General features: G+C 41.9%; 1 protein-coding gene and 2 pseudogenes across 2 annotated transcripts in view; 2 read left to right on the top strand and 1 right to left on the bottom strand.

The window, feature by feature from the left end:
* The window catches only part of LOC138051779 (uncharacterized skeletal organic matrix protein 5-like), a 32,288-nt gene that overhangs the window by 5,569 nt on the left and 11,719 nt on the right, over positions 1-15,000 (top strand). The gene's annotated exons all lie outside the window — the stretch shown is intronic.
* Positions 4,815-6,826, top strand: LOC138050944 (uncharacterized; annotated as a pseudogene).
* On the bottom strand, positions 7,862-8,784 carry LOC138050942 (uncharacterized; annotated as a pseudogene).

The raw sequence follows: 15,000 nt of genomic DNA, 5'->3' as shown, positions 1-15,000 counted from the left end.
ATCTACCCACAACTCTATTCGATATGGACAAGAAAGGAACGTACTTCGCCTATTTCAAAGATGGCGGTGGCAGTGCGGGTTGAACGGTTGGAAATGTTAGCTGTAAAGTGGGACAGCGCATGAAATTGGATCCCAAAGTCACGTAGGTTTTCCACTTTGCCGTTAGATTAAAGGCATTTGTAGATTTTTCATACATGTCCAATACACTCGACGTTAGTCGAGTTGTCTTCAATCGCAGGCGGATTGAGTCCGATCGCGACCGGAACCGGAATTGGGTGCATGGCGCATGATCAGTGGTACCGGAAGTGAGGGTTAACAGGAGCGAGGGGCGTTGAAAAAGTTGGCAAACAGACTCGATCGGATCCGATGGAGACAGCTCTTCCTTGCAAGAGTCAATCGGACTCTCGGAAGTCAGTTCGCGCGTGACACAAAATATCTCTCAGCCATGACGCGAAACAAGCACACGCTACACGTGAAATATACGTCGCTCTTAAAGCCATGAGGCGATACAAGCGTGCTACACATATAACATTAGTCGTTCTTTAAGACATGAGGCGAAAGTCAACATCACGAAACATTGCACTCTACACTATACCTCGTTCTGTAAAGCATGAACTTGAACAAGATTTTCACAAATCCAGGTCATTGAATTTCCGATTGCGACAGAAATTCTTGTCATCCAATCTCCGACACCAATATATTTTTAGTTTTTCAGTTAAATCCACTGAATTCAGGGACGACGACAAAGATACTATGCGTGAAAGAGACCCTTTCCCAGTATGAAAACTTTCATTTGTCTTTCTAATTGTAAGTGTGATTAATTCCATAAGACATTAGAAACTTCTATAGCATTCTGTAACTGATATAGTTGGAAGAGCTCTATATTGATTATATGTGAAATATAGAATGGTCAAGGTTATGACATTAGAAAGTTCTATAGCATTCTAGAACTGCTCTAGTTTGAAGAGCTCTATAGAAAGTTCTATCTCATTCTAGAACCGCTCTAGCGGTAAAATGGTCGTATGTGCAAACTTCTAAAGTTCTGATTAAAGTCAAAATTCGCAGTTCTAGAGTTCCGATTTCTAGAGTTCTAAGTTCTAGAATTCTCAATTGTTATATGTTACCCTCTGTGGGCTCTAGAATGTCTAGAGTTCTAGAATAGCCAGACTCTCTAAGTGAGTTCCAGAACGTCTAAACTGCACACTAGACTTGGTTGATTTCACTGATTACCATTCACTAGTTTAAATACTAAGCACTCATTTAAGCAAAAACAAATCCCCATGAATACCATGTAACCGCGTTATACCTCGACCGTATCCAAGCACCTTAAGTGAGCTAAAACGTTCCGCCGTTTTCCCAAACGAATTAAAAATGGACATGAAAACTTGACTAAACCAGGTATCGCTCTTTAGCTTTCACTTTGCGGTTCGGTTAACTACACTTTTCACGAGATTATGTGAAGAAGAAAGCACTCGTTTACTGATTAAGCCTAAGCGCTCCTTTCAGTTATTAGGCCCCAGTAAGCACTCTCGCAAAAGTTTAGCTTTCATTTTGCGGTTCGGTCAACTACACTTTTCACGCAATCTCCGACAACAATAAATTATTGGCTGTTCAGTCAAATCAGTGTAGAAGCCAAAGATAATCTGAACGAGAGCCTTTCCCTGGATTAAAACTTCCATTTGATTTTCTAATTGAAATTGTGATTAATTCGGAATAACTGGTATGTTATTTATTTATGAAAATAAGTAAGTGAAAACAACATTGAAGGATGTTTAACAAACCCAAAAATTATTACTACCCCAGCAAGAACTTGTTCGCCGAACGTCCGGCTCGGTGTGCGCTTGCAATGTCACTGAACCACCGAAGCCATCGGAGATTTGTCCAGAAATGCACGTAACAACCAAAAATGGCAAAAAAGCCTGTTGGCGAATTTGGCAAAAATGACAATTTTGCCACAATCGCCAACAAGGTAAAGCACAAAGCAGAGAGTGCTTAGGCCTAATCACTGAAAGGAGCGCTTAGGCGTAATCAGTAAACGACTGCTTTTTTCGAACTGGAAAATGAAAGCTAAACTTTTTACAATAGTGCTTAGGCCTAATCACTGAAACGAGCGCTTACACTTTTGAAATATCGCTATAATGAACTGCCATCGCGGTCCGCAATCCCGTAGTCGAGGACTGAAAATTGTTCAAGGGCAAGACGATCTCGTGAAAAGTGTAGTGAACCGAACAACAAAATGAAAGCTAATATTTCAAGAGAGTGCTTTGGACTAATCACGGAAGCGAGCGCTTCGGCGTAATCAGTAAACGAGTGCTTTCTTCCTCACAAGATCTCGTGAAAAGTGTATTTAAGTGTACTGCAGTGCTTTCTTCTTCACACGCACTCGTGAATAGTGTAGTAAACCGAAGCACAAAATGAAAGCTACAATTTTACGAGTGCGTAGGCCTAATCACTGAAACGAGCGCTTAGTCTGAAACAGGAATCGAGTGCTATTTCCTGTAGTTAACCGAACCGTAAAATGAAAGTTAACCAAATTGTAAAATGATTCGATCAACGCACTATAAGAACGAGAGATACATATCAACAAGGGGATTGATCACGCTTTAAGTAACATTACTGTTTCGATCATCGTGCTTTATGAACGAGAAATACATATACATCAATGTCCTTCGCTCTTTTTGTCTCCGATGGAGTCCGTTTGCCGACATTTCCCCCCCCCCCCCCCTCCTCAACTATACTTTGCTGTATATTTACTAAGTCTCTCGCGAACTGACTCGCGGCAGTCCGATGGATTCTTGCCACGGCAACCCGCCTGCATTGGATCCGATAGAGTCCGTTTGCTGACATTTCACATCGCCTCCTCAACTATACTTTGCTGTATATTTACTAAGTCTCTCGCGAACTGACTCGCGGCAGTCCGATGGATTCTTGCCACGGCAACCCGTCTCCATCGGATCCGATGGAGTCCGTTTGCCGACATTTCCCATCGCCTCCTCAACTATACTTTGCTGTATATTTACTAAGTCTCTCGCAAACTGACTCGCGGCAGTCCGATGGATTCTTGCCACGGCAACCCGTCTCCATCGGATCCGATGCAGTCCGTTTGCCGACATTTTCCACCCCCTCCTCAACTATACTTTGCTGTATATTTACTAAGTCTCTCGCAAACTGACTCGCGGCAGTCCGATGGATTCTTGCCACGGCAACCCGTCTCCATCGGATCCGATGGAGTCCGTTTGCCGACATTTCCCATCGCCTCCTCAACTATACTTTGCTGTATATTTACTAAGTCTCTCGCAAACTGACTCGCGGCAGTCCGATGGATTCTTGCCACGGCAACCCGTCTCCATCGGATCCGATGAAGTCCGTTTGCCGACATTTTCCAACCCCTCCTCAACTATACTTTGCTGTATATTTACTAAGTCTCTCGCAAACTGACTCGCGGCAGTCCGATGGATTCTTGCCACGGCAACCCGTCTCCATCGGATCCGATGGAGTCCGTTTGCCGACATTTCCCATCGCCTCCTCAACTATACTTTGCTGTAAAATTACTAAGTCTAACGCCAACTGACTCGCGGCAGTCCGATGGATTCTTGCCACGGCAACCCGTCTCCATCGGATCCGATGGAGTCCGCTTGCCGACATTTTCCACCCCCTCCTCCACTATACTTTGCTGTACATTTACTAAGTCTCTCGCAAACTGACTCGCGGCAGTCCGATGGATTCTTGCCACGGCAACCAGTCTCCATCCGATCCGATGGAGTCCGTTTGCCGACATTTTTCACCCCCTCCTCAACTATACTTTGCTGTATATGTCCTAAGTCTCTCGCGAATTGACTTCCGGTGGGTCTGGTTGCTCATGGCCTTCGTCCATCGGACTCAGTTTGGGTGTATTGGACAGCCCTCAGATTTTTCCAGCATTTGCAAAAAAAATGTTGCTATCTTTAAGTCTTTTACTTGAACTTTCACGTGTTTTTGCTGTCGTGCATGATCTATTAAAAATGTGCAAGGGGGTATTTTGATTTGCGATGTGCTGTTAATAATGGCGGCCATATTTGATTGATTTACTCCTAGCCGTTGAGATGGCGGATGCTGATGCTCACAGGAAAGAATTAGCAAAATTATGTATATTTTGTGGCTCTACAGTGTCGAAAAAGGCTGCAAGGCCGAAAAACAATTCAAGATGACTCTGAACGATATTTTGGTATTAATTCTGAAAAGTGCAGTGGAAGGCTTGAGTTGAGTGACACAAAAACAATGCCTGTCAAAAAAAAGTGATGGCCGTTGATCATCTGCAAAGTGTAGCAAAACACAACTTTATTAGTCCAATTATGTTTGGGTCCAACCTGGTTATGTAGTCAATTGAACGCAGCAGAAGGAGGAGTCAGTATAACATCATGAAATCCTGGTTAAATGGTTTATCGATGGAGATCCCTGCTATGCCAGAAGGAGACATTCTGACTGCCATAGATAATGATCAGTCAAAGAAGTGGACTGTGCGCACAGATAAGCGTGTTGAAGTGTGTGTTATACAGAGGTTGGTACCAATGATGCAGTTTTGCAAAGAGACGAGAAGCTTGCACCAAGGTAATGCAAATGCCACAATTTATAATTTATGAATCCTACCACCTACATTTTGTGATTTTGAATATTTTTTGCAAGTCTATTCTTTTTACAGTTCCCGGCGTAATCTTGGAATCGTAACGGCGCAAACATCATGTCTAGACTCCCGTTGACCCGGGAGATACAAACGTAGCGAAATCAAAGCTGTTTCACTAACCTGTTTAGTATCGTTTGTTATATCTTCGCTTAAAATGATCATAAAATATAAAGACAAGGAAATTTTGACGCTGGAGGATATACAGAAGCTCACAGTTAAAGATCTGAGGCCCGGTTGTTCGAAAGCCGATTAGCTTAATCCAGGATTAGCGTAAACTTTGGTTTAGTTTTTTCAACTTTTCGGTGCAAGTTTCTTTTGGTTATTTTTGGTGTTCAAGATTGACTTCCTCTAATGTGAAATTTTGCCAAATATCTGCGTTGTAAAACTTTTGGGAGTGGATAAATAAACTCCTTTGTATTTTTTTAATCTGGGATTTGCGTTAATCGGCTTTCGAACAACCGGGCCCTGAGGAATATTTTGGGGAGCACTTCCGAAAACGCCGGCGGAATGAAGGCGGACCTGGTTTTGAAAGTGCACGCATTGCTTATGCGAGACTGGTATTAAGGTCGACCAAAAATACCCAGCAAACTGCTGAAAACTGTGCTGAAAACAGTGGCCATTTCAAATACGACGAAGTAATGAAACCAATCTCAGCTCTTGGATGGTCAACAGACTTGCGACCGCTTCCAGAACTGAACTTCATTCAGCTCTACGATTACCTTGTTGTGTCTACAAGCAAGTACCGCCATATTTTGTTGAAGGGCACACATTACAAAAAGCTAAAATCGTACCAATTTTTCTTTGAAGGAAATGTGAAACGATTGGAAAGCAAAGTCTTTCAAGGCCAGACCTACGTGAAAGCCAGCGTAGTTCCTTCAATGAAAAAGAATCCGTACAGAGTTGTTGTGGAGTTTTCACCTCAGAGCGACATTTTGCGAGCGGCATGCACGTGTCCGGCTGGACTTGGTTTATCCGGAAAAGGTAAATGTAACCACGTTGGAGGAGTGTTGTTTGCGATTGAAGATTTTACGAGAAGGGGATTACAAAAACATGCCGAGCCTTTGTCATGTACATCGCGGCTGTCTGTGTGGGTTGTACCCCGCAACCAAAGTGTTGCAGCTAAACCTCTCGACCAAGTGCTAATCAGAAAGATACGATTTGGTAAGAAAAATATTCGTCTTCAGTCAAAGGTTATAAAATTTGATCCAAGATCACCAAATCAGCGAACAAGAGAGAAAAACAGTTTCAAGATTTTAAGTGAAAGTCTTCAAAATTGTCTCCCTGCCAGCTCATTTTTTTTGTTCCATGACATGAAGTCAAACTGTGTAGAGGAGTCAGACTCTAAAAAGACAAACGAGGCACCAGAGTCTGTGCCTTATTACAAACAGTTACGATTTTGCTACTGAGCACTTTAAATCTATGATTGATTCCTACGTTTCCGGCTTAACAATCACCCAAGAAGAGATAGATGAAACGGAGAGAACACCTCGAGGACAAAACAAAAACAATCTTTGGTTTGAGAAAAGAAAATCTCTTTTGACAGCTTCAAACTTTGGAAAAGCAGCTAAGAACAAGGTGGAACCTTCAAATAAGTTGAAATCAATCCTTTACTCGAATTTTACAACAGATGCTACTCAATATGGCATGGAAAGTGAAGCAAAGGCAGTGAACCTTTATATCAGGGAAATGAAAAGGATGGCAAGCATTGATGTTACTGTTGAGGAAATTGGGCTACTGGTGTCCAAGGACAAGCCATACCTGGGGGCAAGCCTAGACAGGATTGTAACCATTAAGGATACACACGAAAAATGGGGAATGGAAGTTAAATCCTCTTTAAGCAAAGCAGGCATGACTATTGAAGAAGCTTTTTTTCTGGAGAAACTTGTCCATGGAACTGTAAGGTTAAAACAAAATCACGATTATTATGTACAAATTCAAGGGGAGCTCTACTGTTCTAACTTGAATCTTAAAGGGATCATTATTATAGTATACTTTGAAGAGAGTAGACCACTATTTGTGGAGGAAATGTACTTTGACAACTCTTGGATCAGTGACTCCCTGCCAAAGATAGATTTCTTTTACAGACGTGCTCTTTTCCCTGATCTTATTAGGGAGTTTAAGCAAAGACGACGGCTAGGGCAACGAAAACGTCATTCCAAAATATAACTTAGCGCTATCGAAACTATTTCGCAATTAAAATACAATAAAAAACGTTCTCTGGCTAAAAATTTTGAAAAAGAATATAAGGAATATAAGCTTTCGGCTGTCGATCTACAGCCTTCCACGGATAAAACGTTGAATGTAAATTAGTGAAATATATACGGAAAAGGCGAGATAAAAATGATAAAAAGAACAGAGTAAAGGTATGAAAAATGGTGGCAGTTGTTTAAAAAGAATTTTATACTGATTAGGAATCGGCTTAAAGTTATTGTCAGCACGTTCGGTAGAAGAGGTGTGCCAGGCCTCTAGAGTTTTCCTAACACGAAAAGAGCCTTTGTCGATAACTCGAGAATGACTGAAATCAATGCGATGACCGAAAGACCACGCATGTTTCGCAATGTTTGACCCATTGGCACATGTTTTTACATTCCTAACGTGTTCTTTCTTGCGGGTTTCAAAGCAACGGCCAGTTTCACCTATATAACACCAATCACAATCGGCACAGGGTATTTTATAAACCACGTTGGGTTGGTGTTCAATAGCTGGTCTGAATTTAGGAGAAAGGAATTCTTGTTGTAAAGCCTTGAGGGGCTTATTTACAGTCATTCTCGAGTTATCGACAAAGGCTCTTTTCGTGTTAGGAAAACTCTAGAGGCCTGGCACACCTCTTCTACCAAGCATGCTCACAATAACTTTAAGCCGATTCCTAATCAGTATAAAATTCTTTTTAAACAATAGCCACCATTTTTCATACCTTTACTCTGTTCTTTTTATCATTTTTATCTCGCCTTTTTTGTATATATTTCACTAATTTACATTCAACGTTTTATCCGTGGAAGGCTGTAGACCGACAGCCGAAAGTATATATTCTTTTTCAAAATTTTTAGCCAGAGAACGTTTTTTATTGTATTTTAATATGCCTAATCCTGGCTGCGCTTCAATTTTTAATCGTATTTCGCAATTATTCCGTCTTGTTCACCTTGCACAATACAGGCGAACTATGCTGTAACCGTAACAAAATACAGTTAATAAAAAAGGAATTTAGGGTTTTCGTTTGGCGGGAGGTAGTAATGGAGGAAGAAAATTGTCAATAGTCCACACACTGTGGCTATTTGCGTTGCATAGGGGCTTAAAGTGTTGGGTAAGTTACCATCCAAAATACGGTAAGTCTTTATCCTACCAATTGCCCTCTCTACGTGTATTCGCACAGAGGGGATAGTCATAGTTTCCTCTGTCTCTGATGCGGTCAGTTGATCTCGTCCGGCTAAAAAAAAAAGGGAGCATATTAACCGTGACACAATCAGGCAAAATGTCCTATATGTCGAAGCTACGGTCAACCACAACATTGTCACCACTACTCAGTAAATCTAGAACTCCACGTTCTCTCGATATCTGTTTATCAAACACCCGCCCATCCCAGAGGTCTGAAAGAAAGGTGACTTGGCCATTTGGAGTGACTCCGACCAGTTGGTTCCAAGTGTTGTGGTGCTTGTAGTCTGACCAAGTTTCAGACTTTGCAAGCATGGCAGAGGGACGCTGAAAAAAAAATTTTCTGTACAGTCCAAAATAATTCTAGTTGTTGCAAACTCGGCAAACTCGTCTGGCATGTTTTTGCGTACCAACTCTTGTGATGGAAAGGGGAAAAGGTCTTTGAGTTCAAAGTACAACAAATTGATCCAGGTTATGCATATTCTGGACACAAGGCTTGTACTAACACCAAACCTGACTGCAAGGTTTCCACAAATAATCCAGCCTCAATACTAAAAGAAAGGTAAGGTAGGTAAAGTTACACCTTATTTAACGTCAGAAGTTCCTTTACTCTCTAGAGAGTACACTCCCAGGAAGCCGACGGAAAATTCATCAAGAAATGTTAATTTCCTGGAAGGTCTAGGCTTAATTTTATTTTCATCCTCTTGATAAGGCTGCCTCTCTCTTACTAAGTGTTCTCCTTTCCAGTACTGCATTTTCGCTAATTTTGGCTCAAGATACTTGAAAAAACTTATCAGTGCTTCATAGCAAGGAAACCCAGTGTCAAATGGGATGGCTGAATTATCATCCTTTATTTTGTCTAGCCAAAATTGGCGCCCTAGCAAAATCTCATTCTCTTTTTCCATCTCTGCCAACTTTTCTCCATGATCAGCTAACGTAAGTTCCAGTAATGTAATCGGCCTCTGTAGTTGTTCACCAACATTAGCTTTAGAGGCTTTGGTTGGATCCAGATCATTACCAAATGAATTTTAACATTGACTGCTGCTGACTGTGGAAACTGTTTCAGGTGGTGCTGGTATGATTATTGAGTCTGCAGTGACTTCCATGGAGTCTGCAACATCCATTTCCTGAGCTAAAGCTAATTATTTTGGGCTCACCTTGGAGGAGCTTTTCGAGACCTTTATGGCACGCTCCATGAAAACTGGGATGGCTCAGCACCTTAAAACAAAAATGCAATAAAAAATCAAAATAATTACATGACCATCATAAATATGTTGTGGTGCTAATGGTCGTTTTGATAAAGTTATGAAAAATGCTAAACTGTAATGTCAGTTAAACTGTTTTTGATCTCAGTACATTTATATGACACCAACGAATAAGGTACCATGACGCACAACAGTAATCCACTGGTATCCGTAACAGCTATGATATATTCCTTCAATGTGAAAAGCCAGCCATCAATCAAAAGCTATATAATGTTACAATTTTAAATGATTTATGTACAAAGGAACAAATAAAAATTTAGCATAAGGCAGCTGCAATGAAATATTTGCCATGACGTTTTTGTATCTGTTACCTTTCTTTAAGTCCCAGCGGCCTGAAAATTTTCTTATAATATCTTCTTCTGTAAAATTTTCACTGCAAACAACAGTTGCAGCAGTTACATTGAAGTCATCCTTTCCATGTTGCCGCTTTATGAGGTTACACCAGCGATTTCTGGTCTTAGGGTCGGTTGAAAAACTGAAAAAATGTTAACCGGCAGAAAGCCCGTTGTCATTGTAATAGCAGTTGTGACAGCCGTAAACGGCACACTGTTTCCCTCTTTTCTTCAAAGTCGACGGAGGAGTATCTTGGTGGGTGTTACTGCTGTTCATTATCGAAAAGTATCGCAAAAAAACAGGACAAAAGCGAAAAAAAAGCAAAGATGAGTGTACATTCTTTGTTAAACACACACCAGATACGAAATGCGACTCAAAGCGAGCCTCGAGATAATGTTTGCACGGTTTCGATTCCAAGATGGAGCCGGGAACTGTAAAAAGCCCTAATTGTCCATTGTGGGGACTATTTTAATCATTACCAAATTAGCGATGAAATGGTATATGAAATGAATCATATATGCAGTGCGGATATGAAATCAAGTGAAGCTATGATCTTCGCAGTTATGAGCGCAATTTGTGCAATTGCGTAGAGAAGCCTGAAAAATTCAGGACTTCAACGGGGTTTGAACCCGTGACCTCGCGATTCCGGTGCGACGCTCTAACCAACTGAGCTATGAAGCCACTGACTGTCTCAACCAGAGAGGTCCTCAGTGTTTCTTCAGGGACGACTCTATCTTTCAGCACCGCTTTCAGCGCTTTCTTCGCGCACTGTACGAGTCTTTCCCACGCACCACCAAAGTGTGGAGCACTCGGTGGCTGAAAGTTCCAATCAATCTCTTTTGGAACTCATTGTTGGCTCTTACAAAGTTTGTACCATTATCACTGAACATTCTTTGAGGTCGTCCACGTCGTGCTATTAATCTTTTCAATGCCATAATGAAATGATCTGTTGAAAGATCATCCACCAGCTCAAGATGGCAAGCTCTTCTACTCATGCAAACAAACAAACAGCCATAAACTTTGACCTCACTACGCTTCTCCTTAACTAGCATTGGTCCAAAAAAGTTAACTCCAGTGTTCCTGAATACCATCCCTACTTCAAGTCTACATTCAGGTTGGTTTCTCATTTTCTGCTCGAGGGGCTTCACTGTCTGGCGGTAACAGTAATTGCACTTAAACTTTGCACTACGGACTGCCTGTCGACCATGAACAATCCAATACGCTTGTCTAATCTGATTCAACAGGTACTCTGTCGGCGGGTGGTAATAAGAACGATGCATTTCATCAATGATTAGCTGTGCAAGCTCGGGACGTGAGTCTATGATCTTAGGATGTCGTTTACGGTATGGTATGGCCTGGAATTTCTGTAGCCTTCTACGTACAACCAAACATCCATCTTCCAATCTCGGGTCAAGGGACTTGGTTCTACTCCGTTAATGGATCTCTCGACCCTTCTCTAAGAGCTGCATCTTCTCACCAGACGATTCAGCTTGTGCCCTCTTCACTAGGTAATTCTGACAAATCTCAGCTCCGGTACTTTAAGCGGTAGAGTCAGACGCTCTTCCTTCTTTGTTCGCGTGTTGTTGGAATATCTCGTCCAGCCCAACAAGACTTCAGACTCGTGCAATACTCCAACCCATCTTGCTTTTCTTTCACTCTCTTCAACGTCTTTTTGAGGTACATCAATCTTACTCTCTGGCCAAACATCAACTGGCAGGTATAGAAACTCAAGGCCAAGGTAATGGCGTAGTCCTCGGGTGATGTCATCAGCAGGGTTGCACTCTGTTATGATATATGATATATGATACCTAAAGCTCTGTCTGTCAGCAGCTTATTCTCACTAAACTCAAGAAGTCGTGGAGATCTGTCCTGTTCTGGGATAGTTTGCAAGACGTCTGCGTCATTTGTTATCCACTTGTGAAGGTGGAACCCCCTACGACGCAGCAACTCAGTCATTTGCCTTTGCATCTCAATCGCTTCTTCTCGCGAGTTAGTAGATGGCAGGCCATCATCCATGTCGAAATGCTTTTAAACGGCTTTTGCACCCAAGGGAAGATCTTCTCCATTCTCATCTGCATTGCGTCTCATTGTGTAGTTCTCCCTTTATGGCGCTGAAACCTCTCCAAACACTGTTTTTCCGAACTGGTACACTCTCGGTTCCTCTTCTGCTGATCCTCTCCATAAGAACCTCATCGACGGTTTATCACAATCTGGTAGGCGAAGCATATGGTACACCTCCTTCACATCCGCAGCCATGGAAATTCTTCCTCACAGAATCTGAGCAGAACTCCAAACAAGAAAGAAATACGGTTTGGTCCCGTGAAAATATTATCGTTCAGACTTTGGCCCATAAATTTCGCTGATGCATCATACACTCGTCTAAGGCGATCGAGTTTCTTGGGGTTGATGACATACCGATGTGGTAAGTACCAAATCACTTTGCTTTCGCTTTGTACCTCAGCTTCGCTAAGTTTCTTGACGTAGCCCTTCTCAACATCATCCCTGATGGACTCTGCATATTTCTGCTTCATCTATGGGTTATTCTCAAACTTCTTCTCCAAGGATTTTAACCGTCGCTCAGCCATATCATAGTTGTTCGGTAGAGTTGGATGCTCCTCTCTCCACAACAGTCCAGACACGTATGCATCTTCTCCCTCAATCTTCACGTATTCCGCTCCATGAGAGCAAGTGTCCGCTTGTCCTCGATTAAATGGGTTGGAATTGCTACCTTCACCATGCCCAAGGTCTCAATTTCTGTCTGAGCAACGCCCAGCCGTCTTAAATCTTCATCCTCATCTACACATCTTTCATACACTTTGAATGCATTGTAAGGCGATGACACTTTCTGGTCACCTGGCAGCCAGTTTGTTACTGCCCAGCCAAGTGGGGTATCAAGGGTACTCTATCGTCGCCTGAATACTCTGACGGCTTCACAATTCTTTTAGGTAGAATTAGGTTTGAGTTGTTAGTACCAATTATAAGTTGCACTGGGCCCGAATCGGTGTCAGCAATATCTAAGTCCTTTAGGTGGCTATAATGGTACTTGATTGTTGACCACTTCAGCCTCTTATCGGGACCAGTCAGGTTTGGCACTGTCTTCACGTCTCGTAATTGGCATCTCAGCCCTACACTGCTGGTGCGACAGTTTTCTCGGGTCATTCCTACAAAAAATCCAGGCACAAAATTATCATTTTTCTTTCGGGTATCCACTTTGACTGAGTCTGGTCGTCTCCACTCTTTCTTCTCCCCCATCTATCGCTGTTTCGACTCGCTTATTTTTGCCTCCTTCTCCAACCACTCCGCAAATGACTCCCATGATGACATTTGTGGCTTCCCTTCCACAAACTCAGCCCACCTACCACAAAGGCGCACAGGGAGTTTGGCAACATAAATTTCAGGAATTTTTGACTTCAGCTCATGATAATGGATGAATCGATGCTCCTTGTATACACCAATCAACTCCTGTCTGATCTACTCACTCCTCTCTTTCACTATCGCTGGAAATTGTTCCACACGTTTCTTAGCAGCTGATGCAACTGTATCCACACGGCCAAACCGCTCGTCAAGTGCTTTCCAAGCATCTTGATATCTGTCTGAACCAGGCATGAATTTAGCTAGGCATGAATTTAGCTAGGCATGACTTTGCACTTCCATCTACCGCATCTAGCAGGAATTTTAGCTTTTCTGTAGCATCGTAAACTTCCTTTTTATCAACTTCCACTTTAAACGCTGCTTTGAACTTTGAGTATTCAAGGGGATTGCCGTTAAGCTTCACAATTTTCGCAATTGCTGGTAGAATATTCTTGAACTGATCAAAGGTCTCCATTGAGAGAGGTGGGTACCCTGTGGTATGGTTTTCACACGCTGGTAATTTTTGTTCATCGCTCAACTTAACGTTCTCTACTTTATCGTGCCCTGTTTACTACTTTGGATTTGTCAAATGTAACTTCGAAGCGCTTTGTTCGCCATCTTCAGTATTCTGGGTATTGAGAGTGGAATTCACGCCTAAGCGAGAGACTCGATCATTTACACTATCAAATGGTAACTTACGAAGTTCTTCATCAATGATATTCTCATTGTCTGACCCGCAATTTTCTTTGGCAAGAGCTTCCTCGTATTCACACTCCAATTTCATTTCTTCGGCTCTCTTCCTAAGTGCTAAAACCGTGGCACGTCGCTCTGCTTCGGTGCGAATTAATTTGATTTCCTCCTCACATTTTTCCTCGGCTATTTTTAGCTCAAGCGCGAGCTTCTCAGCTTGTAATTTCTTTCTCAAAATTGAACTCTTACTTGACTTGGATGATGCCATAGACTTTTTGGACGTAAATAACAGTGGTGTTTGTCCTCTCCGTTCGTTTTCACAACTCATTTTCGACGAATTTCCCCACGGGTTAAATACACAAGATGAAGGTTGTCATTGACAATTCCCGTACAGTTACTGTTAACACGTGCACGTTTGGCTGTCTTCGCTTTACTCACAAGTCTCGCCGTATTTCCACAAGAATTAACTGCACATCCGGCTCGAAGGGACCAAAAATGTGCTCGAATGACATTCTTTTTGCACTGGTTCGATTAGTATCACATCACAAGACTGTATTATAAACTCAACGCTTGATAATAATCACTCGACGCTTGAAACTCAACTTGCTCAAAAAAGAAAGAAACATCACGTGTTCTTATGACGTCATGCAAGAGCGGAAGGTACAACGTGTTTCTGTCTTAACTTTGTAGAAAAATACTAGATTCCATTTGAGAGTATCATACTTTTTTCTTATTTTAGAACAAAAAGATGATCCGTGGAATTTTGCTCGAAGTTGTGAAAAAGCAAAGACGTTCTGCAAACACGTTCGAACGGTAATATATGTGTTTTTGGTATTTAAACCGTGCACACGCATACAGAGAGTCATTTCAGCGACTTTGGCAATATTAATGTCGTAACGTGTAAATAAAACGTAACTTTCCCCTTGGACCATCGCTTCCTATGCATTCGGCAATGCAAGAGGCGTTTGAAAAACGACATAATTTACTTTTCTTGTTTCATTTGTATTTTATACAGAATGCCTCAGCTTCGCCTCCCAAGAAAAAGAAGCCGACTGATGACTAATGAAAATATCATGGCCAGTATCGAAGAATAAACAACGCATTTTTGCTTAACAGTTGTCGTCTCCTTTACTGCGTTATTTTACTCGGGACAGTTGTTAGAATAGGTATTCAAAGCAATGCCTCGAAATAACTTTGCCCAAACATTCCACATTCTATGCATTTCACCGTGATATAAGCATTAAAAATTTCGCCCTCTTTGCCCGTGTTTCGCACTATCGTCCACCATATTGAATTTCCACGCAGTTGCTTATCAATAACGTAACGTGGACG

This window comes from Montipora capricornis, chromosome 6, assembly GCF_036669925.1.
Source record: "Montipora capricornis isolate CH-2021 chromosome 6, ASM3666992v2, whole genome shotgun sequence".
NCBI lineage: Eukaryota > Metazoa > Cnidaria > Anthozoa > Scleractinia > Acroporidae > Montipora > Montipora capricornis.
The sequence above is the reverse complement of the archived record's forward strand: the minus strand, read 5'-3'. Positions and strand labels throughout refer to the sequence as shown.